This window comes from Antechinus flavipes, chromosome 5 (assembly GCF_016432865.1).
Source record: "Antechinus flavipes isolate AdamAnt ecotype Samford, QLD, Australia chromosome 5, AdamAnt_v2, whole genome shotgun sequence".
Classification (NCBI taxonomy): Eukaryota; Metazoa; Chordata; class Mammalia; order Dasyuromorphia; family Dasyuridae; genus Antechinus; species Antechinus flavipes.
Genome location: NC_067402.1, coordinates 215,164,060 through 215,190,323, shown reverse-complemented (window position 1 = coordinate 215,190,323; position 26,264 = coordinate 215,164,060). Strand labels below are relative to the sequence as shown.

Genomic DNA, 26,264 nt, shown 5'->3' with positions numbered 1-26,264 from the left:
AAGTTGAAATATAAACTCTAAATAAATTGGAGAGATCGTTGTGATAATGACTTTGTTTTTTCTTTTTCTGAAGCAATTGGGGTTAAGTGACTTGCCCAGGGTCACACAGGAAGTGTTAAGTGTCTGAGGCCAGATTTGCACTCAGGTTTTCCTGACTTCAGGGCTGGTGCTCTATCCACTTTGCCACTTTGCTGACCCTTGATGATGACTTAAAAAAAAAAAAAAGTCCATTGGAAAGGCAAAAAATGCACTGCAGGGTAGCCTGTAAATAGAGGAGAACATATTATCTTTTTTTCCTGAGCCCAGCTGGATCCCTAGGAAAGGATAGCTCATTGATAAGGTTGGTGTCTGTGGGCAGATGGTAAAACAAAGAACAATGAAGCTCCTGGGCTCCACTTCCCAGGAAAAAACTTGGAAAAAAAAAGTCTGTTTTACCTAGAGAAAATACTGACTGTTGGAGAAAAAAGTAAATCTATGATTAAAATCTATCTCAAATGAAGTGACTTAAAGAAAAAAATACAGTGCTTTGGGACTGATTCCATGTGCCAATGTCTTGTAATTAATATAAAAGGTTATGATTTTATGTGGAGGAGTCTGTAGAATTTAACTGGACAATTTTGTTTTGTAGAAGTTTTATTTTTACTTTCTATATCTTCAATTAATTCTATTTTGGATGAGTTCTTATTTTCATAAAAAGAATATCAAACATTATCTTATATGAGTAGTGGTCTAGTCAGTAGATTTAATGTTCCCTTAAATACCATTACCACATTGCTTGTGCATTTCTAATGTTTTTTGTAATGTCTTTAGAACCGAAAGAACTAACCTCTTTTGATTTCACAAATGGTAATGAAAAATCCACAGCACATTAAGCTGCCTTTAATAGTCCCAGTGGCTATAGCAACAGACAGCCACACTATACTTAATCATGTTATTACAATATAACCCACAAGTAGGGAGATTTTCATGACAGTTATTAGAATATAATGTCACTCCTTCTGAATCAACTATTTATGATGAAAGTTTGTAGCAACATGCCCCCTTTTCTTCAAAGCTATGCTTTCAAATTACCTTTTCACTTCAAACCTACTAGTATTAGTTTTAGACATGCCTCCCTTTTTTGTGACCAGGTTTCTGGAGAGGAACAGAAATATAACCTCATGATATGACCTTAGTCCTTAAATAACAGACTACAATGAGGAAGTAGAGTTAGGAGGTTCTTTGCTGTTGGCTATCAGACTTAAAAACAAAAGTCCTGGATTCATCTTATCTCTGATGCTTTCCTGATATTTGACCCTGAGCAAAACATTTGATTTTCCTAATATCCTGATAAAAATGGGTTTAAAATCTATCCACCCATTTCACAATGTTATTGTGAAGAATGTGCTTTGTAAATGTTAGAGTGCTAGATAATTGTGAGATTTTGCTATTTTGCCAGTGTCCAGTAATCAATAGTGGAACTATAAGACTAGATTTAAAAGACTTAACTCTGATTAATACAGTGACTAAAAATGATTATGAGAACCAATAATAATACATGATACCAACCTCCTGACAGAGATGCGATAGATTTAAGATGCAGAATCAAATGTACATACACACACACACACACACACACACTCAATCATTTCAGTTGTGACCAACTCTTCAATTCTTCATGATTTCATTTGGGGTTTTTCTTGGCAAAGACACTGGAGTGGTTCATCATTTCCTTCTCCAGCTCATTTTACAAATGGAGAACTGAGGCAAACAGGGTCATGTAGCTAGTAAATGTCTGAGACCAGATTTGAAATAAAAAAAATTTAGTTTTCCTGAAACTCTAATAAAAAGTTTTTTATTGGTATTGTTGTTTACTCATCTGCATAATTTTGGGGGGGAATTTGGTTTTCTAATTGGAGGTTGAGGGAAAGATAATAGATTTTATTAAATTAAAAAAGCAGTTTACTTGAAAACATATAAGGCTATCAGGGTCATCTTCATGCATTTAAAGTAGACCTAAGGACCTTAGTTCAAATAGTTGGTTGCACTGGAAGATGAATTGAATTGGAAATCAAATTCCCTAGGTTCTAGTCCTTATTACTTACTTATTAGCTGTGTTACTTATGCTTTAGATTTGTCTTTCCTAATCCAGTAATACTAATATTGTACTAAATGATCTCCAGGTTCACTTTTTAGCTTTGAAAATCTGGTTCTCTTCCCACCTCCTGCCAAAAATGTATATAGTAAGGAGACTATATACTATGTAAATATAGGCTAGATTTGAATAAATGAAAAGGAATGGGGAAAACAATGCAGACAGGGAATAAAATTCTTTTTATTTTTATTTTTTTGCTTTTGCTCAAAAGAACGCTTCATCATCAAAGAGAGCCATCTGCAATCAGAGAGAGGACTGTGCAAACTATGAATTACAACATAATATTTTCACTCTTTTTGTTGTTGTTTGCTTGCATTTTATTTTCTTTCTCATTTTTCCTCTTTTTAAATCCAATTTTTCTTGTGCAGCATATCTGTTTAGAAGAATTTCACATGTTTAACATATATTGGTTTACTTGCCCTCTAGGGGAAGAGATGGGGGAAAGGAAGAGAAAATTTTTAGAATTCAAGGTTTTTCAAGGGTGAATGTTGAAAAATTATCCATGCATATGTTTTGAAATAAAAAAAAATTAATAAAAAATAAAAGAATACTTCATCACCTGGAAATAACACCAGAAACTTTTATCAACAAAAATTCTATTAGAGTGAAACCTAAGAAGAGTCTATGTGTTTATTTCTTTTTCAGAAATGCAAGAAAAATTTGGCCATTATGCTAATAATTTATAAATGGTATTTTTAGGGTAACATTGGATCTCATTAAATTCTCATTTATTCCATTTGCAAATCTGTGGATTAATAAAACAAAGATTTGTTAATTAACCAAGGTGAATGACATATGGCTTTCAAAATGAAAAATATGATGGAAAACAAACAAAGATATTCTTATTCGAGATTTCACTAATTTTTCAATTTTCTATCATGAAGGTGAATAATATAAACTAGATCTATGATTTTGTTTGGAGAACTTTTGGGCAAGGAACTCCATCAACGCAAATTTGCCACATTTTATGACAACAGTATTTGAAGTTTGTTGAGAACAATGAGAAGTTAAGCTTCTTGACCACAAACACAAACTAGGATATGAAGGAGATGGGACTTTAACCCAATTCTTAACTGGATTTGATGCTGACTTTCTATTCACTACAGCATGTTGTTTCACCTCTATCATGCAACAACAAAGGAAAAAACAGTGAATATTTGTGTCATTAATGCACATATTATATAACTTGTAAATATAGGTGGCTGTAAATGCCCCTTCAAAGGTGGCCTAAATTATGACCAAGTACCTTCAAAGCATGATCTAATAATCCCTCTTGAATTGAATCTGAAGGGATTGCCAGGAGGAACATAATGAGAGGTTGGAGCAAGACTGCCTCTGAGACTGACCTCTGAGAATGACAAAGTGTAAAAAGCTCCTTATCAAAAGAGTCCAAAAACCTTAGTTTTCAGCTCTATCATTATTAACTCTCAATGTGACTTTGAGCAAATTATTTACTATTGCTGAACTCAGTTTGAATTTCAAAATGAATTTCAGCAAAATGAATAACCTGGACTAGATTATCTTTAAAATTACTTTCTTTTCTAAAAATCTATGATTCAAAGAAGATAATCTTCTGAGTATGCCATGTCCTGGAAATTAAACTTATACTCAACATTATAAATCAAACAAGAGCACAGAAGAGCTGAATAAATCAAATACATAGGTATCACTTACCAGTAATAGTGTTCTGATGAACTTTGTAAAAAATAGACTAGTAAAATTTAGATTTTTGCTGATTTCAGACAAGTGTCTGTCCTGATATTGGCAAGATTCTTTTTGTTAGATGTAAGTCACTTTTTTTTTTTTTTTTTAGATTTTATAGCAACAGGTTGATAACATATCAGACAGTAGACATAAAAGCCAATTTGTTAATGTATAAAGGTAATTATATATTTATTTCCTTACAGAAAATATTAGTACAAACATTTGGTAAAGTCAGTGAATTCCTTTTCTCTCTCCATTTTTAGAAGTATTCAGTTTTATAAAATTTTACAGAGGCAATGAAGATTCTCTAGTACATGAATTACAGATGTTACCAAAAAAAGAGCAAACAGGATAATGCTCTTTGGCTTTCTACCTAAAGTGGCCTTGGTAATGTGAAGGGCATCATCTCAGAATCCATATTTATGAAATCACTTAAGGTTATTCAGGTGAATCTTATTAATCTTTTGTATTTTCTAAGTAAAGCATGTTTTGATGTTTATGCTGTGAAATGAAGATAATAATATTACCTACTTAACAGAGTTGTTGTTAGGATCAAGTAGGATAATATTTGTAAAGGTGCTTAGTTTCACATTTGACACATAGTAGGTACTATACAAATACTTATTCCTTTCCTCTTAATTGCCAGTAATTCACTGACTTTTTTTTTTAAAATGGTAATTTTTGTTAATGTAATAATGGTGGAAATGGATGATGAACAGAGTTGTTCAGCTACTCCTTTTTCCTTTTCCTCATTCCCAATAACTTGGTGCATAAAATTATTTCTCCATATAAATGTTCTTCTGATATGGAAAATTTAATCAAAGAATCTGTAATTCTCTGTCTCTCTGTCTCTGTCTCTGTCTCTCCCCCTCTCTCTTCCTCTCTCTCATTCTCTTCCTTCTGTGTTCTTAAACAATAACTAACAGTGCTCTGATAAATCAGACAACATTAGATCTTTTATTTTTTTCCCTCTTTTCTGGGAAACTCTTTGAATATGTGTAAAAAAGTGTTTGGCCTAGTGCCTGGAATATAGTAGGTTCTGTGTAAATGCTCCTTTCCTTTCCCCTTTCTCATTAGTGATACAATTTGGCTATAAGGAAGATAATTTTTAAGTCTGATAAGAATTAATGTTTTGTGTCACCCAAAGGTCAATAGAAAAGTCTACACTAGTTATGAATATGTGAAAAGATATTACTAATGAAGAACTGGACAGGAGAAGTAGCATAAAATATCAGAAAATATTACTAGAATTTTTAAAAAAGCAACTTTTGCCCAGGAATGTAATGACAATGAGTGATAATCAATTAATAAAAAGCTCATTTACTCTACTGGTATATAAAAGTATCGAGACTTCCAGAGCAAGCCCTTTAGATATAGGACAGACTTCCTATTTACTATTTTCAAGGATCATTAATAAAATTTATGCTGGAGGAAAAAGCACAGATACAAAATAGTCCGCATTATTGGTAGGTATGCCCATAAGAATGAGATTGCTATTCCATTCAAGTTCAAAGCATTAATAATGATGACAAAGCAGCATATCATCATTAAACAACTGAATTTAGAATCAGAGACTTAGATTCAAATCCAGGCTCTATATTTAGCACCTGTGTGACCTTGACAAGTGATTTAATCTCACTTCTTTTTAATTTCCTCTATATATTCAGCAACAAATGTTATAAATTCTTCAATTTATCTATATAACTCAGTCAAAATAGTTATCAATCCCATTTAAAGCATATACAGGCCAAATTTATAAAAATACCTTTCACAAAGTTATAAAATTCCAAAGAGGGACAATATTTTAATAGTCATATATTACAATCTTCTTATTTCACAGATGAGCAAACTACGGCCCATCAAACTTTAGGGACATGTTTGAGCTCACATCATTCAAAAAAAAAAAAAAGCTTAGGGAAGTAAAAAAGTTTTCTGATTCTAAACTTTTAGTTTTTGTTAAACCAATTTTGAGTCATAAATCAGAATTAAAAAGAAAATTATATTTGTATATATTAATTTCCCCAACATTTAATAAAACACTTTAGTCATAGAAGGGCCTTAATTTAATTCTCATTAACTGTGTAACTTACCTGAATGTCCCAAATAATTCCTTCAAAATTCTTCATTTTGGTTATGGAAATCTGATTGGAGAGGGATAATGGCAGGGCATAGATTTGTTCAGATTTGGATCTAAGAGTCCTTAATCCTAAAGACATGCTAAATTGTTGTCTTTCTTTGCACAAACTTGCTCTATTGACTCTAGCATTGTCTTCTGAGACTGGATGACAGCCTATTTGGCAGAGGTTTCTAAATGGGTCACATGCTTACTAATTACTTCTTCAGTTGATCAGTTGCATTAATGTTTCTCTTGTTAGCAAAAAGAGAAATGTCTCCAAATGGTGGGACATTTGTATTTTGGTGAGATAAAACTTAGTGCTTTCTATCTACATGGGGCAATTTGTTCATTGAGGAGGGGATTCTTTTTGTAAGGAAATTTAACCAAATATTTCCTCTTTCTATTTTTTTTTTTTTTATCTGTAGTTCTAACAACAGAAAGGAATCAGTCTCCTTTTCTGGCTTAGAGTTGAGGAAGTATTAGTTCAGGACATCAGGGGAAAATAAATCAGAAGTTCTTTCTTCAAGTAGGCTAGGAGTCCTAAGTTCCACCCTCTATCTCAAAGGCTATGTTTTAAAAAAAGAAGATGGATTCTGGGCTCATATCACTTTATGGATGTTGAGATGACTGTAGTCTTCATAGGAAAATCAAAGGTAAGTGAGTGATAAGTTTGGCAAGAAATATGAGAAACTTTTTGTTATATATATAGTTATATATAACTTTTTTGTTATTTTTTTCCTGAGTATATTTCCTCTGTTTCTACTTAACTTTTATGATTTTGACAATGGCAACCAAAGCTTCAATATACAAACCATCTCCTTTAGGTTTTTCTATTCTAAAATTCTCATATCTTTTATTCAGAGGGGTTCATTATTGCTGTTATTATAATTAATTTCTTAACCCCTTTTACCCTCACATAAAGACAAGGTGATTAATTTTCAAAATTTCATTTAAGATAGAAAAGAAGCATTAAACTTGGGAATAATACCTTATATAATTTAATCATATAACTCCTGGCTTGGTTATTAGAGCTCTGGGCCTGGAATTAGAAAAATTTAAGTTTAAATCCAGCCTTAGATACTAACTTTGTGACTTTAGATAAGCTGCCTAACCTCTGTTTTTCTAGACTATAAAAATTGGCAATAAGAGTACTTATCCCTCAGAGTTGTGAGAATCAAATGAGACAATATTTGTAAAAGTGTTCAACACATTGATTGACACATAATGGGCCATATATAAATATTTATTTTCTTCACCTTAATTGCCAGTAATTCACTGGTAAATAATAAATGAGAAAATTTTAACTCTTGCTAAATAATAGTAATGAGGATATGTGGTAAGCAGGTTTCTTTAATTATTTCTTTTTTTCTTTTTCCCTAAGGATTAGGTATTAATGAAGTCTTTCGATGTAAATGCTCCATCTCTGTCTTTGAAAATTTTATTCAAAGAATCTGTAAATATATCTATATCTAAGTAGATATAGATAGATAGATAGATAGATAGATAGATAGATAGATAGATATAAATTTTGGCCAACTCTGAACCCAGACACAATCCTTTGACATGACAGTATTAAATCTATTTTTCTTCTCTGAAAATGCTCCCTCTTCAATGGACTCCTTTCAAATACATCCAGACTTTAAAAGGCCTATGATAAATGTTTATAAAGACAAAGTTAATGTCTAATAAACAGACTTTCCCTGTGCCCAGACAGATAGCTTTCAGATCTCTAGGAGAAAGCCAAAGGGGGAATAGGTAGTGTATAACTGACCTGGATGGATGTAGTCCAGGGAGGTTTTGTTCATACAACATATGGACTGACATTCCTTATTCCTTTGACTCAGTGGGTAGATCAAGCCTCATTCTCCGGCTTGGTCTCTTTCTTTCTAGTGATTGCTTCTGATTATGCTTCTATTTTCTCAGCTGTATATGTTAGTTTCCATGGCCTTCCATTTTCCAGATCCATGCTCCTTTATCAAAGGTTCCTCTTCTCTTGCTTTCACACGGGATGATTTCTAAGGGCTACCTGGAGGCCTAGCTTATGATTATTAGTCATATTGAGTTGTTTCTCTTCTAAGTCACTTAAGGGGCCTATCAAATGTTTCTTATAAAAGATGAGGCTGCATTTTTAGTTTAATGCCTTGTTATCAGTTCTTTTTCTGTGATTAACAACTGAGCTTTCAAAGATCAATTGGAAGAAAGAGTATACAAACTACTTAGAAACATTTTTCTTTCATTCTGGTGGATTTTTGATGTTGCTATTATAAATTCACATTTTACATGTTTAGGTTGAAAGTCTTTCCAATTCCATGATATTTCATTCTCATTATTGTCTTCCCCATAAATCCTCCTATAATAATAATAACAATAATAATTCATAGGTAATACTGAGGTTCTCAGATTGGTCCTGACCATCCATCCCTTTCTCTTATCAGATGGTCAGATCACCTCTCTTTTCTTTGACAATGCCCTTATTTATGCTATTTTCTCAATTTATTAAGTATTTCTCAAGTGCCTACTTCATAGATGTAAGGTGATCAATAGGTGCTAGAGATATAAAGAAGAATTAAAAAAATAATACTGGTTTTTAGGGAGTGTATTAAGGAAAGGGAATATGCTGTATAGGAGGGATAGTATGGCATACAGTAGAAGGGATTGTGAATTAATTCTCAAATAAGGAATACCAAAGTTGAAATTGTGTCTCTGACACTGAGTTGCTTTGTGGTCACGAACAAGACATTTTAGCTTTCTGTTTCCTCATGTATGAAATGAGAATAATACTATGGATACTACCTGTCTTAAAGGATTATTGTGAGACCCAAATAATATCATGTAACATGTGAATAGGGTTTTCTATAGTTAAATAAGATAGTTTGGGAGAGAAGGCACTAATAGTTGAAGAAATCAGGAAAAGCTTTACCTTCATCTTGAAGAAAGATAAGAATCTAAGAAGTAGTGCTGAGAAGAAAATGCATTTTATGCATGAGAGCTGACTGGTACCAGGGTCCTGTGTCTGGAAATGGAGAGTCATGTGTGAGGAACAAAGAAAAGGCCATTGTGACCATTTGTTAGATAGATGCCAGAGATTAGGTGTTGTGGTCTGTGATCCTGGAATTGATTGAAGCTAATTGTTCTCCAAGGTATTCAGGCATATGAGGAAACTAGCCCTGAAAATTTAGTCTCATTAATGCATGCATACTCAACGGAGTTAACTAGCCACACACATGGTAAAGGTTATTGGGGAGAAAATGAATGAACTGTAATACATTTCACAATAAAGCAGTAAAAAGAATATTGGACTGGGCACTGGAAGATTTGAATTTTATTCCTGGCTCTGCAATTTTCTTTGTGACCTTAAGAAAGTTATGTCATTGCTGGAGGCTTAAAGTTTTCTCCATAATAAAAGGAAGAGTATGAACCCTAGGTCTCCCATATTGTTTAATTCTGTAATTCCAGAAATATCTGGGAGAGCATTCACATGTTAGGCAAATTGTTTGAAGAAATGTCTCTATAAGCTTCAGGGGGAAAAGATAAAGGGAGTGAATGATAAGGAGCCGACTGACTGAAGGAAATAATGGGACGCCCTACTTTGCCTAGGATATAATTTAAATTTGAGTTTGTCAAAGTGGTAGCATGAACTAATAGAACTTGCCAGGACAAGTCTTTCAAGAAGGTAAGTGTACCACCTTTCCCCTATCTGACAGGAAAGAGAATGAAGGGCATGAAGGCTCTTGAGAAATGTATGTAAGTTTGCTGCTGGCTAAAGGTTAATGATTGGCTTCTTTTGTCCTTAGCTTTGAGCAGCTGAGAAAAGTGGCAGTCTCTGGAGAACTCTCTTTGTTCAGGTAACTTTTGAATCCTATAGATGATATTCTTGTTAGGACTGAGTTGGGATTTGGGTGTTTGTTTAGTTTTACACTCCATCCATTTCAACTTTCTTACTGTCATAGGAAAAAAAGTCATTATTTTCCAGTTAATAGAGAAAAGGTATGTTTTCTTTTTCTTTTTTTTTTTTTTTGGGGGGGGGGGTGGGGGAGGTGGGGCGTTATTTTGTTTTTTTGTTTTGATTCCTAGAGGTAAGGCTTTGGTGGAAGGAAGATAACTGTGTGTCTGTTTAAGTAAGTTTTGGGATATCTGAATTAGCTAAAATCTTAGGTCCTATGATATGTGAATCTCAGAGTTAAGGATATGGTAACAGGAAGGAATCTGCAATTCTTGCCTAAGTTTCTGAGTTTCAGCTGTAGGACAAGCTGTTGTGTATATAAATAGTATAAAATTATTTTCTGAATTGCTTAATTGTCAAGTCTTGTTTGGGATGAGAACCAAAAAAGTTTTATCCCAGAACTTTCTGTACAGAGGATTGATTTTTTTCCCCTAACATTAAATATTTGCTTTGTATTTCATTCTGGTTAATAATTTCAAAAGTTTACCTAATTTGTTACATTTTAAATCATGTTTCTTATAATATTGAGTAAATAGTTTTGCTCAACAGTGATAAACAAAAACAAAAATAATTAGGTTTAAATATAATTTAGATAATTTGGTTTTATCCTATTAAAGAGTCACATCCATACAGTTATTCTGATCAGAGAGTAAAATTTTTTTATGTTATTAACATGGTTCTTTAATGACTGACTTGTAAACGTAATAGACAATAAGCTATATGTTTGTGTTATACATACTTAAATGTATGGAGGGAGAGAGAGAAAAAGTCAGAGAAGTTTGGTTTCTATTACCTTTAGAGGTTCTATAATATAAGTGAAGAGAATAAATTGCAAGATCTCCCAAATTCTTGAGTTCTGTAATTCTGGAAATATACCACAAAACATTTACAATACAAGCAAACTGCTTGAAGATATATTTTGGCTTCAGGGGGAAAAAAAGATAAAGGATAAAAATATGATAATCTAAGTTGACAGATGGAAATAATGGGAATTGCTACTCTAGAATGTAATTTTAGGTACTTTTATTAGATAGATGATCTATATAAAATATTATATATTTACATATATATGTATGTATATATATGTGTGTATATATGTATGTGTATGCACATATATGTATATGTATGCATATACACATATATGTAAATATAAAATATGCCTATTATTTAGAGCTATTAAGTCTCTTTACATGTGCTATCTTATTCTCTTCTGAATACACAATGCTTGTAGATACCTGTCTCCAAGGCATAGGTGAAATATACTCATCAATTGGCAAAGTTTATGAAAAGTTAAGCATGTTCCAAACTTGACTATTGTTACCTTGACTCATTCATCTAGGGCCCAAGGACAAAAATATCTTATTATGACTGAATTTAGCCTTGGGTAATAAAAGCAAGTAAAACATCAGAAACTTAATAGTCAAGTTAATTCCTTAGTGGTTCCACCCATGAATTTCCAGTTATATTTTTTTCAAGTTGAATTTAGCCAATAATGATTATTAATTCTTAAATTTATTGGGAAACAAATGTAGTTGTGTTTCTTAGGGAACTTCTCTATTCTTGTTAATGGAAAAATATATGTGGTCTTTTGGATTTTAGAATTATTTTAGAATTCATAAATTCATAAATTCAGAGCTAGATCTGTAGAATGAAAACTTGGGATTAAGTCTCGACTTTCCTACTTAGTAGCTGATTAAACATTGATAGATCATTTAAGGCCTTTTGAGCCTCATTTTTAAAATCTGCAAAATCAAAAAATTAGACTAAATGACCTTTAAGATCTAAGTTTATTTTAAAAATCTGACTTTTTTTGTACTTAGGGGAATTTGTGGATTTATTTTGCTTGATTATGCTGATTCATTTGAAAGCATTACATTGAGTAGTTCATTCATTTGCTTATTTATTTGATAGAGAATTGATAGGATAAAAAGGGTAGTAAGTGTTTAAAAAAAGGAAAGTACATCAATGAATCATTGAAATGTACAAAAGGGAACAGAAAATAGTTCTGCTGGAGAAACAGGAAAACTGGACACCTTTGTAATTAAATATTATTTGTATTAAACTTTGTAATGAAGTAATTTGTAAATATGTACTCAATATACTAAAAAATCCAAATAGTATAAGAATGATTCAGAATTTCATATGCAACTCTTTCACTGTTCTTTGCACATGGAAATGTTGGTATGTTAATGCTTGTCAGATTAAAATAGCAAAAAATAAAGATGTAATTTTTAAAATTATGAACCTAATGGTTTTAAACATGTAAGTACATTGTTGCTTTTTAATATACAACTAATGTAGTTTAAACTTTTCAATAGAATGCAGTGTCTGTAAGTTTATCCTTTAAACTATATATGACTGTGTATGTTACTATGAACTATGTTATCCAGCCTTTAATTTTAAGAAGGATTACACAAGACTGGATACAGTAATCTGGCCTATTCTGATTCTGTTGTTGATCAAAGCAAGTTGACATCTTATTTTACAAATTAAAAATTTCAATGGGGAAAAATGCAACAATTAATTGAAATTTTAAAAAATAGTACATATATATATATATATACACACACATACATACATACACACACACACATACATACACATATACACACAGAGGCACCTCATATTTGAGGTGTTGTTGAGCCCTTTTCAGAATTGCTCATCTACCTTTGAGGACTATCTGGCACTCTCACTCCAAGAAGCTATAACATGCACAGTGATTACCCCCTAGTAAACAGTTTGGTCAGAATGGCTAATAGATTGAAGGTAACATAGACGATTTCAGAAAGCTTGAGAGACTTACATGAACTGATGCTAAATGAAATGAATAAAACCAAAAGAACATTTTATACAGCTACAAGATTATGTGATGATCAATTGTGATGGACTTGTTTCTTTTCAACAATGAAATGATTCAGACCAGTTCCTATGGATTTGTGATGGAGAGCGCCATCTGCATACAAAGAGAGGACTATGGGGACATAGCATTTTCATCTTTTTTGTTGTTTGCTTGCTTGTTTTTTCTCTCATTTCTTTTCTCTTTTAGATCTAATTTTTCTTGTGCAGCATATGTGGAAATATGTATAGAAGAATTGCACATGTTTAACCTATATTGGATTACTTGCTATCTGGGAGGTGGGGAGGGAAAGAGAAAAAAATTTGGAACACAAGGTTTTGTAAGGTTGAATGTTGAAAACTATCTTTGCATCTATTTTGAAAATAAAAAAAAAAAACTACTATTAAAAAAAAAAGAAAGTGATGGCCCTCAAACCCATTAGTGATTTTGGGGGGATCCCACTTTTTATAACCCAATTTGAGGTTTTCTTGCCAAAGCTGCTGGACTGTTTGCCATTTACTTCTCCATCCATTTTATAGATGAGAAACTGAGGCAGTATGGCCATGAAATCACCATTGATATCATCTAAAATTTATGATCTATTTAATATTATTTGATAAGTACCTACTATGTGCTGAGCACTTTACAATGATTTTATTTCATACTAACAACAATGCTGTGGGGTAGATGCAATTATCTCTATTTTACAGTTAAAGAAATAAAGGTTAAATGACTTGGCCAGACTCACACAGCTAGCAAGTTTCTGAGGCTTGTTTAAGATTAAAGTCTCTCTGATTCCAAGCTCAGTGTTCTATCCACTATGCCACCTAAATGACAATAGAGTAAAGCAATAAATTTCAAACTACTCCTGAAGGAATGCATAAAAACATTGGGCTTTTCATCCTCATTAGTGTTGCACATTGGAAAAAATGCTCTGTTTGGCACTGAACACTTTGTTCCAGTTTCTACTGTTTGGAACTTCGATATTAGCAAATTACTTATTTTTTCAAATAAATGTAAAGATAATTTTCAACATTTATTTTTGTAAAATTTTGTGCTCTGAATGTTCCTCCCTCCCTAAATTTCCCTCTCTCCAAGACAGCAAGCAATATGATAATGGTTAAAGGTATACAATCCTTTTAAACAAATTTCCATATTTGTCATATTGTGCAAGAAAAGTCAGACCAAAAGGGAAAAAAAAAAAAAAAAAAAAAAAACTAGGAGAAAGAAAAAAGTAAACAAGCAAAAAGATGAAAATACTATCCTTCAATCCACAATCACTCTCCATAGTTCTCTCTGGATGTAGAAGGAATTTCCAAACCAAGTCTATTGGAATTGTATTGAATCACCACACTGTTGAGAAGAACTCACAATTGATAATCACATAATTTTGTTATTGTGTACAGTGTTCTCTTGGTTCTGCTCACTTAGCATCAGTTAAGGTGGGCTTTTGTAAGCTTTTCTTTCTTTATTTGGAGAGTCAATTGGAGTTAAATGACTTCCTAGGGTCATATAATTAGGAAGTGTTAAGTGTTTGAGGCCTAATTTGATTTCAGCTCCTCCTGACTTCAGAGCTTATTGCTCTATACACTGACTGCCCCATCTGAAATTAGCCTGCTCATCATTTCTCATAGAACAAAAATATTCCATTTTCTTTATATAACATAACTTATTCAGCCACTCCAAAATGAGGAACATCTACTCTATAAACTTTTGCACATATATGTCCTTTTCTCTTTTATTATCTCCTTGGGATAAAGACCAAGTAGTGACAATCCTGGGTCAAAAGTTATGCAGTTTTATAGCCTGTTAGCCATAATTACAAATTGTTCTCCAGAATGGTTGCATTAGTTCACAATTTCACTAACATGTATTAGTGTCCCAGTTTTCTCACATCCCCTCCAATATATATTATCATCTTTGTTGCTGCCATAAGAGCTCAAAATATTTGAGTCCTTTGATCTCAGAGGTGAGATGAATGAGGCTTGGAACTTCGATGTTAGCAAATAACTTTTTTTCTCTGAATTCTTTCCTCATCTGAAAAATGTTTTCTTCATTTAAATTTGTAAGGGACTGCCATGGCTAATTTGGTAAAAGGGTCAGGAAAAAAAAGAACTTTTTATGTGTAACACAGTGAAAAGCAGTTTGAAGAAGCCCAAACATTTTTGAAAGAAAAAAAAAAAAAAAAAAGCAGCTCCTTAGTTAAAAAGTACTTGAGAAGAGAAAAGATAGAGTAGTCTCTGAGAGTGTCAGAGAGAAAGGATGCCATTCACAAGAAAAGGTGCAGGCAGATTGGGAAGCTGCCCATAAATAATTTAAAAGTAAATCAGAGTAGGTTTGTGATGTTGACTGAGGTGCCATATTCATAAAGCAAATCTGTTCATCTCTAGTTCTAAACTATTTTTTCACACATCAACTTTTTTTCTTTCTTTTCTTTTCTCTTTTCTTTTTTCTTTTCTACTCTGAGATCCACTATCTCTTACTAGGGACTTCTCCCAGTTTCCAGGCTTTTGCTGACCATACAAAAGAATTGTTTGTGAAGATCCTCAACAGAATTCAATAACTTAATATTTGTAGAATAGAAAAAACAGCAATAAGATAATAGGGAATTATCTATTTCTTGCACAGATGGCTCCAAGGTTCCAGACACAGGGTTTACATTATAGATTGTTTTTACTTTTAACTAAACATAGTACCAGTAGAAGGATTATATTGGGTATCTATCTCAAAAGCCTAAGATGATAGAATAGTTAGACTTCTAGGTTTGAAGTTAGCAACAGGGAAATTGAAGAGAACTTCTAGGTGAAGTCATCTCTCCAATGATAGAGTGATGACTTTTCATTAGAATATAAATATTTCTTGCATTGAAGAATTAATTTCTAGGGTCATAGAGCTGACATGTAAGAGACAGGGCCTGAACCCAGAGTTTTCTGTATTTGCGGCTGACTTTCTATAGACTATTTCAAACTACCTCCTAGAGTTAGGAATATGTTGCTTCAAATAATGCCCCTGACACTCACACTTTGACTTTTGCCTCAGTTGCTTTTTCCGTGGCATGAAACTCCCTAGAACTAATCTATCAAACTATTGTAATGAGATCTATATCTATATGTCTAGATGTATATTTATATTTATACATGTGTCACAGTTTCTATGAGAAAAATATAATAGATTTTTCATCCAATCAGCACTTTAGAAATGGGGATCCTATCTATTACCTAAAGAAGTAAAACATTTTTATTCTGTTTTTTAAATGAATTATGAGGATACTAGTATCTTTATCTATAAAGAGAGATATCTATAAGGTAAGTTTCCTTATCTATAAAAAGCATAGAGATACTAGAATCCCTGGTTTAGCTCTGGAAGGGACTTTAAAAATCAGCAAATCCAACCCTCTCAATTTCACATTTCATATAATTAACCTTCTTAAAAATTAAGAGTTTTAGTTTCAAAGATGACATAAGCCTTCTTGTGTGTTTTCATTCTTCTAGGATAAAGCTTTTTAAGAGTAGAAACTTCCTTATTTAGGTTTTAGTATTGGATTGCAAGAAAGAATTCATCCAATACTTTCAAAGGAGTTATCTTATTCATATAGGCTTCTCTTTTGTTCCTTATCTCTGTCTTTCTTTTCTTCATACATTCTTGATCCCAAAATGAACAAAAATGAACAAAAATTGTACAGTTGTCACCTAATGCATTTTGTGAAATTTCTGTTCAACTGATCTGTTGCAATTTGGTTGCATGTTTCTTTTTTAATGCCATTATGTAAAAATCATTGCTAATTCAGTAGTGAGAGATAATATGCACAATAAAAGTAGATAAAATTATTGAAGGTAAAATTAAATACCAATGAATATTAATGTGATAGGAATTCTGTAAATTAAGGAGTCATGATATCATATGATACTACAAGAAATTCACATTGAAGTTCTTTATTCATAAGCCCAGTATTTTATATTGCATTTAATAACTATTTGGTTTACCATTACATATTTATTCTTATGAAAATGTTTTATTCTCAATGATTAGGTCAATAAAATGTCTGAGAATGAAAAATCAGAAAATTGAAGTGACTTTCTAAGGTCACACTGGAGGTTACCAACATGATGCATAAAATCACAGAATCTGCTGATTCTGAGGTATTAGGCACTTAGCATTAAACAGTGGACATACTAAAAAAAGAAATGTCATTCTCTTTATAGAAAATATTTCAAGATGGCCATGACTTCCTAACAAATACTGTGTTTATATGAAACCTAAACAAGAAACCTGTTCTATCAATTCAATAACACAATAGTAGTCAATTGAGTAAATAATTCAGGCAAAACAATTTGAGAATCTGCTAGAGAAACTGAACTGATTGCTTAATTTAGTTAAAGTAGGAAACGGAGTGTGTGTGTGCACACATGTCTGTATAAGTCTGCTTGTGCACATGTATTAACATACATGATTTAGGGGACATGCATTTAGTTTCTCCTGAGCTGCTTGAAGATAGGATACAGGATTCAATATATCTCATTATTTTGTTATGTTTCTTAGAGTTCCTATTACAATACTCTTCAACTGAAACTTTGGCAATTTTGGTGCCAGGGGCTAGCTTTAGGAAGTTCCTGGAGGAATATTCACCAAGTAAATATTCAAAACAATTCTTTTAGGAAGGAAAAATTCAGTTGAGAAGGTTTAGAAGGCCATAAGGTTGAGCGGGGGTGGGAGGTGGGAAGAAAGTGAGGAAAGAGATTCCAGGATGTCAATTAATTTTCTGTTTAAATTTTTTTTTTGTTAATTAGATACAAGGTTCTATTGTTTTTATGCTACTAAGGAAATCTAAAGATGGTTGTCTTTTAAATAAAGACTTCTTAAACTTTTTCCTCTTGTGACCTCTTTTCAACTGAGAAATTTTTATGTGACCTTAGTTGTAGTTCCACATTCAGTTATGAGACCCATATGGGGTCACAACACACACTTTAAGAAACATGAGTTACAATTCTGCTGAACATAGACTACAATGAATGTTTGGTTCATTAGTTATTTATACATAAAAGTATAATTCATTTTTATTTTTATATTCACAGTCCCTTACAATGCAATGTAAGGACTTAATAAATTCTTGCTGCAGGATTGATTAATTGATTTGATTAGGGTTTCGGTATAACAACTTATAAAACCTTAACAGAAGGTCAACTTTAAATGTGAATGTCTTTTAGGACATCAAACAATCAACATCCCTTTTATTTTGATATAAAATAGGCTTATATTCCTTGTGTGAGTTGCTGAATATTAAAATCATTTGAATTACAATACAACTCGGCCATACATATAATATCTAATAGTGACTGTTGCAGCATCTTTTCTGAAGGTGTCATAATTTATAAATATGCAAAAATTAAAGAATACACTTTAAAGTTAGTTTTTTATATTTGTCTAAAATTTTATAATTTTTATCATACAATATTTAATGTGCTCCAAAATTCAGACAAAACAGTCTTTTACAATGGTACAAGTCATTTATAATCAAGATGAGAGTCAGAAGATGTAGGCTTGACTATCATTTCTTTAACATAATAATTATGTGACATTAAACTTGACTTTTCTGTTCCTTGGTTTCCTTATCTATAAAATGGAGGTGATTCTCATGGAACTATGTGCCCTACAAGGTTGAGATTAGATTCTACTGATATTGTAAAGCTTTTCAGGCTTGTAAAGTAAGATATCAATATTGCTATTATTGTATGAACTTCTCATATAAATGGGGATAGTTTATTTTAAGCAGAGTTTAATATTGCTTTAGATTTCTTTTTGTTGTTGTTGTTTTGTTTTGTTGTTGTTTTCTTTTTAACCAGTCCTTAAAAGAAAGTTCAATTAAATATAATGAGAAGATGGAGTTTTGTTTTTTTTCCCTTGCATTAAATAATGCATGAAATGAAAGAGGCAGACTGATTTAACTAATAGAGAGCTGACCTCATAATCAAACAGTGCTGGCTTCAGTTCTTTCCTCTGAAACACACAGAGAGATTGACAGTTCTAGATATAAACACATGCACATATTTTTATTGTTGTGCAGATGTTTCAGTCACATCCAACTCTTCATGATCCCATTTGGGTTATTTGCTTGGCAACGATACTACAAATTCCACGTTTTTTAAAAAAAAAGAAAGAAAAAAGAAAAATACTGGGGGCAAAATATTCTCCACTAGTCAATAAAAACTCCTTATACTGTACTTTCAGCTGCTTTCAGCATGATATAAGGAACTTTAACACATTTTGTATCTATTTCTGATATTATATTTGTCATCTGCTTATTCTTATGTGAATATGATTTTTTGTGTGTGTGTATGTGTGTGTGTGTGTATGTGTGTGTGTGTGTGTGTGTGTGTGTGTGTGTGTGTGTGTGTAAGACCTAGTAAGACAGTTTCAAATGCTGGATCTCAGGTATATAGAAAGATGACCAATCATGGAATCAAGGGACCTGGGTAATACTATATTTGGAGCTGACTACCTTAGGAATCCTGCACAAATCATTTAATCCCTTCTAACTTTAATTTCTTCATCTTTCATTTCTTAGCTTGTAAAATGAGGTGGTTGGCTTAGATAGCCTAGAAGGTTCCTTCAAAATCTGGATCTATATTCCTAGGAACTCGGCAAGCTAGGTATGTGACTGTGAGATCTCAGTTTCCTCATCAGCATAATGGGAATAATAATAATAACACTGCCTACGTCATGGGTTTACTTTAGCTTGTAAAAACAAAGTTTTAGATAAATATAAATTCTTACTATTGCTTCTAATATATGAAAAAGATGTGGCATATTCTGATGTGATGAATTCAATTAATGGATCACGAATTAATGAATTTTTAAAAAATTAAAAGTATACTTTGGGGTTGGACAAATTTTGAATGCCATTGAGTTTACATCTTTACACAGCAATACTTAAAGGCTTAGAAACAATTTGCCTGTTGGACATATGTGTCACTTGTAACTTTGTAAAATTTATCTGGTGTCCACATTCACATAAACAGAAGATCTAGTAATACTGTTAAATACCTTGTCTATATTTATGACTTATTATAAAATAAATCCTGTAAACTGACCTTCAGGAGAAAGTGAAAAGAACTTCCTGAGAGTAGCTTCCTGCAATATTCATATTTGTGTTTCACTCAGGGAAAGCATGACTCATGACTTTTTGCTACTGAGCTGATTAAGCCTCAGTCTTAAAGAGGATGGCTCAAACATTACAAAGACTGATGTTCTCAATGCCCTATGTGCACCAGTAGCATTTTCCCCGATTTCTTGGGTTTCTAGGTGAAGATGATTTACTTGATTTCTCAATTAGGTTTTGTTGTAGTTATTTTTCACTAATGGTAGCAAAAAATACCATAAATGATTGTATATTGAGTGCTTCGAAATTTTGTCACAACTAATCCTATTAAATTCTACTTTGTTAGATAAAATGTTTTCTATGGATGTGAAGTTCAACTTGGGTTGAATTTGCACTTTTGATCTTTTAAGTTGTACCTGTTATAGTTTTAATTTAACTTTAAACTTAAATTTAAATTTAAACTTAACTATAAACATAGGTTTTGACCCTATAATTGTTTAAGGATCATAAAATCATTATAAGCAAACTATTTAATTACAGAACATATGCCTTAAAAAGGAAATCTTAGGGGGCAGAGGTAGAATGCTGGCCCTGAAGTCAGGAGGTCCTAAATTCAAATTTGGCCTCAGACTCGTAATACTACTCAGCTGTGTGACTGTGGGCAAGTCACTTAATCCCTATTGCCTCTGCAAAAACAAACAGGAAATCTTAGAAAATTAGACTCAACCTCTGATGAATGGGTTCATATTTCTTTGAATAGCAATAAAGTACTAATTTTCTTTTTGTTTTGTTTTATGGCTCTTTAATATAGCTTGAATTTATGTAACAAATTTTCTTCCTTCAAGGAGTTCTTAGATAGTTATCAGGGTAAAGATTATTGCCTTAACAATGTGGTTAGGGAGGTTTCAAGTTAGTAGAAAATCTAAAATGAAGCCTTAGATCTTCTGGCTCTTGAAATTTAGATTCTTCCATTTGGTACATGTATGAATTTAGAGGAGATGCCTAATCATTTTGAATTTCAGTTTACTAATTTTTAAAATGAGGAGCTTAGATTAATTTCCCCCCAAAGTTCTTCCAACTTTAAATTCTTTCATGCTATACTTTTCATAGTGTCGCATAAGAAAATGCTATATACTTCAATTATAGTAACTAGGAAGTATTTATTAAACTCTTAATAATTTTAATTAACTGTGTGCTAATGAGAAATACAAAGATAAAAGTAACATAGCACTTTTAAAAAGAGACTATAGTATAATGTGGGGGAGTAGATACATAAGGAAATTGCTATGATATGAGAAAATATGGGTAAGTTAAAAAAAAAATCCAGAGAAATTTGAGGAGAGACGTCAGTCAGTCATCAAGAATTTATTATGTATACACTTTGTGTCAGGAATCATGATAAGTGATAAAAATACAACAAATGAAGTAATCCTTACAGGGATAAACAGCTAAGAATATTAGTAAGAAAGGTATAGTTTAGCTGAGAAATGATGAAATATTGAAGTCAGATCATTGCAGTGGGAGTGGGAGAAAGGAGACAGAGCCCATAGCTATTGTAGAAGTATCTCCCAAAAGAATTCATAATTGAATGAATGTGGTCAAAGAGAAGGAAGAGTGAAAGACAACTAAATTTAGAGAATGGCAGACTAGACCAATTGCAATTCCATGAGAAGTAAAAAAGCAAAGGGAATTTAGAGATGAAACTAATGAGGTTAAGATGAGATAAATTTTTGAGGTGTGTTGAATTTGAAAAGCAAGAAGAATATTCAACTGGAGCTATCTAGCAGATGGGCAAAGAGAAATAAAGATTTGAAAAGAGATGAGAAGTTAAAGCAATTTGATAGTCAGCAAGATCCACATAAATATATGGAAGTAGGTTAAAAGGAATGCTTTTAGTAATATTAAGGATCATCCTTCTTTTAACAGCTGCAGAAGAGGAACGTAGAAAGGAGATTGAGAGTAGGTGGAGTTGCATTTGCGCATAGAGCATCAAGGAAGTCAAAGAACCAGAGGGTGCCAGAAGCAGAAGGAAGATAATAGCTTATGATTCTTTAGAGATACTAAGGAAAAATATATACAAAAGGTCATTGGATTTTATGATATGTAGATGTTATTTGTGACCTTGGAGATATGTTTCAATAGAATCAGGAAAGCCAGATTGCAAAGGAATGAGAAACCAGTGGGTGGTAAGGAAGTACAAATAAGGAGTGCTAATAGTTTACCAGATTTCATGAATAATCAGAAATTGACTACATAATAAATAAGAACATCTAGCACCATTTTCTCTTTGAGAATAAATCATTTTGGTTGTCAGCTCCAAGGATGCATCATTGCCTGTCATTTTTTACTGTCATCATTTACTGTTATAATTCCAAGTGCTTCAAGAAGTACTCTTGGAACATTAGGTTCTAAATGAGTGTCTCTTAAATTTGAATTGTCCTTTCTGATTTGAAGAGGATTTTCCTGGACATGAAAGAGAAAAACCTTTCTTCTAACCCATCCTCTTTAGGGAAATAGGTTGCTGTTGTTGACTGATACTTGGATCTTACATTTAAATAAAATTTTATAAACAGTTTGTTATCTGATTCTCAGAACTACCCAGGAAGGTGGGAGTAATGTTGTCTTTATTTTATGGAGGAGGTTATTGAGACTAAGGAGGTTATATGACTTGCCAATAATCACATACCTAGTCATTGTGTAAATTGCTCAAGGCCAGGAGCTGCTGTATTTTCTTTTCATATCTCTAATCTAACAATCGGTTGATATAACCATCTTTAATCTCAATTTTTAAAATTTTCTGATGCTAATCCAATCTTTCTCTCCATTATGCTACATTGCTTTTGAGAAGAAATGTTCTTTCTTGACCCTAGATATCTATAATCAGTTGCAAAGAAGTCTTATTTTGCTTTAAGTACAGTTCTCAGAACTGCCATAGATTTGTCTCCTATTGCCACATATTCCAAATATGTGGCCTTTTTCTCATAACTCTAGTTCAGCAGTTCTTCCTAGTGTTGCCACCACACCTAGGCTAAGTGAGGGTGGAGCTGAATGTTTTCAATCTAATGACTTCAATCTGCACTTTCTGCTGCTCCTAATGTATTTACAAAGAGCCAAACTACTCTGCATCTCTAAGTAGGTGAGCAATATCCTTAGATGTAATGTGGAGGGGTGGAGGGAGAAGGGAAGAGTACTCAAATTAGTCATAAAAGCTGACTTTGAATCCTAGTTCTTCTACATTCTAAATGTTTAACCACTGGCAAGCTGTTCATACTCTATCATTTTCCTTATCTATAAAATCCAGAGACTATCGGATGTTACTAAGAACCTTTACAATTTTGATAGTCTATGTACCAGCTAAAACTCAAGAAAACCTCTCTAATAAAACCTGTGCTAGACTAAAGGTACTCTCCTAGGTGCTAGAAAAAGAAAAAAAAATTAAAATAACAGGGTCCATGACCATTAGCCCTTTATAAGGTTATTCCAGAATTAAGTTCAAAGGCCAAATTTTAAACATATAAACACACACAACATTAAAAAATAAGACTAGATCCACCAAATTTTGTCATAAATACCTATAAAACAAGGAAAAGGAAAAACAAAAAAGAAACTTAGATTTTTAACAATGGAGGTGAATAGGAAGCAACATTGAACCCATCTTTCACTGCCTCCACCTAGACACATACTATTTTACACCAAGCACGAATCTCCTATAGAATCTCTTTTCCTACTGCTGCTGCTTCTGTGACATTATTTCTAATACTCACTACAGAGGAAAGTATCCTTGAAACCAGAAAGATACACATGGGCTTGGGTAAGTCATTTAATTTCGTATTTGTCTAGTCAACTATAAGGTTTTAAGTTATAGAAAAGATAACAATCTGCACTATTGGGAGATTACTCATTTGGGAGTTCAGTATAGTATATACCAATGAAATCATGGATCTAATTCTTATCTATCCTTCTTTTCTTCTTTCCTCTTCCCCACCTCCTTTGTTGTTTTAATCCTCCTGCTTTCTTTCTGCTCTATAGTAATATAATTGGAATTCCAAGGAATTTGAACTATATTTCATTCAGGACAGTCTCACTGAGGAGTCAAATGGCTCATTGCCTGGTTGTATTTAATATCTATTCTATAATATTTCTGTGATTAGGTAGTATGTGTTACTTCACTCCTTTTATTGAGTTGAATAAGATTTACTATTTTAAACTGAATTTAATAAGTAGATCTTATGACCTTATCATGGCCTTTAGATTATGATTTAATTTATAGTCCCAATCTCTGTTTTAGAATTGCATGAACAGCGAGTTCTTTGTAGAGGCCACCACTGTAAATGTTTTGTTGTGATAATTAAACTTGCATACTCTACCATAGTGATGACTAGAGGAAATGAGCTGCTATAAACTCATGGATAAAAGCTTTGGTGATTTCTCTGTAGATTTATGCATTCATGTAAGAAATATTTATTGAAGGTTTGATCCATATAAGGCTAGATGCAATGGGGAATCAAAGGTGAGTATAACATGAAGTCTTTAAAATGCTGAAAATTAATTTTAAAAATATTTTCATCATGAATTTATCAAACATGAGTACTTCAAAATACAAAGAGATGAGGAAGATTGTTTATGAAACCATAAACTTCCCTTTGTACCATTTTAAAGTGAATATAAAATTTAACACCATAGTGACAAAACTCCCAGCTTGTTTTAATTCCCTTCTCAATTTTTTTCTCTTCCGTGTTTTTTAATGTTTCAGAGATTTTATATTTTTTTCTCTTTACATAATTGTCATTGTACACCAACCCCAACTCACCTGTATATAAAAAAAAAAAAAAATCCTCCCTTATGACAAATTCATCTACCTGATGATCATCCCTCTCTCTTGATCTACCTGAGTTATAATACTGTCCTTATCTGAAAACATATATTTTCTGTACTTTTTGTCTCTCATCTCTTTGTTAGGAGAGAAATATGCTAATTATTGGTTTTCTGAAGTCATGATTAGTCCTTACATTCATCAGAGTTCTAAGGTCTTTCATAATTGCTTTCTTCTATTCCACAAGAGCCATTTCATAGATTGTTCTCCTAGTTTTACTTCCTTTTCTTTGTCTTAGTTCAAGTGTCTCTGAAAGAGTCAACTTTGCCTTTTCTTTTAGTGCAAGATATTCTATTACATTCATAGGATTGTAGATCTACATATGAAAAAGACCTCAGACAACATTTAATCCACTCATTTGACTAGTGAGGAAATAGAGTAACAAAAAGGTAATGCTGTTTTGTACATGGTCACACAGATGCTTAGCATCATGGGCAAAATTTGAACCCACACACTGATCTCAGAGAATTATGTTTTCTACAGTATTACACTGATGATTTATACAATAATTTGTTTATCAATTTCCCAATTATTGTATTTTTGCTATTTCTAGCTCTTTGTTACCATCAGATATGTGGAAAAATGCATATATGTATATATGTATAAGCCACACAGCTATAGCAACATATTACTTGTTGAAACATCTACATCTTACATCTTTTACTACAATAAGTTCCCAAAACATATGTGACTAAAAATGATATGTATTTTGCATTGCATACTTGTATGATGTTATATAAAATAATACATATAAAGCAATATATAAAGTATAATTATTTTCCATAGTGTTTCAACCCTACTTTCTATCCTGTTTCTCCCTTTTCTTTTTCTCTTTCTCCCCCTATTTCTTTATAGGATTAGATAAATTTCTATACCCAACTAGGATGATTGTTATTTCCTCTTAGCACCAAAACTGATGAGATCGGGGTTCATCGCCCTCACTTTCCCTCAGTTGCAATAGGTCTTTTGCGACTCTTCATGTGAACTAATTGTCCTTATACCTCCCCTTTCCTCTTTTTCCAGGACAGACCTTTTCCCATCCCTTAATCAGAATGGTCTAATATTATAACTGTTCTTCCCCTCTTTGCCTAGCCCAGAATCAGACCACTTTTTCTTATTCTTTATGTCTGTTTATGATCATCCCTCTCTCTTGATGTTTGGTTTCCTTAATACATTAATCTTCCCAAATCAACTAAAAAAAAAAACAAAAAAACCTTTCCTTCTCCCCCCCCCCCCCTATTTCCCTATTGTCTTAACATATTTAGATAGTAAATGTGTGTGTGTTCAGTACTCCTGCCATGTTCAGATAAGAGTAAGAGTCACGAGATACTCATTCCACCCTTCAATCTTTATAATCTGGGAGGGAAAGACCCTAAGGGTTTCTGGTAAAACAGTGGCTATTTGCACTCACACTGAACCTGCCTTCTTTCTTTCCATACTTTCCTCTTATTTTTCTCTCTTTTCTTCTTTCTGTCATTTCCCTCCTTCTTCTTTCTCTGTCCACACAGTGAACCATATTTTTACCTGCAGGAACTATGCCCTGGGAATATAAATTTTGATCA

General features: G+C 32.5%; 1 protein-coding gene across 5 annotated transcripts in view; it reads left to right on the top strand.

The window, feature by feature from the left end:
- SLC16A7 (solute carrier family 16 member 7) overlaps positions 1-26,264 on the top strand; it is a 234,774-nt gene that overhangs the window by 87,732 nt on the left and 120,778 nt on the right. The window contains exon 1 of one of the 5 annotated variants that reach the window (XM_051962902.1): positions 8,449-9,799. The exons of the other annotated variants lie outside the window; for them this stretch is intronic. The gene's annotated coding sequence lies outside the window, so the exon portion shown is untranslated. Of the gene's footprint in view, positions 1-8,448; positions 9,800-26,264 lie in introns of those variants that run through there. 5 annotated transcript variants of the gene reach the window in all.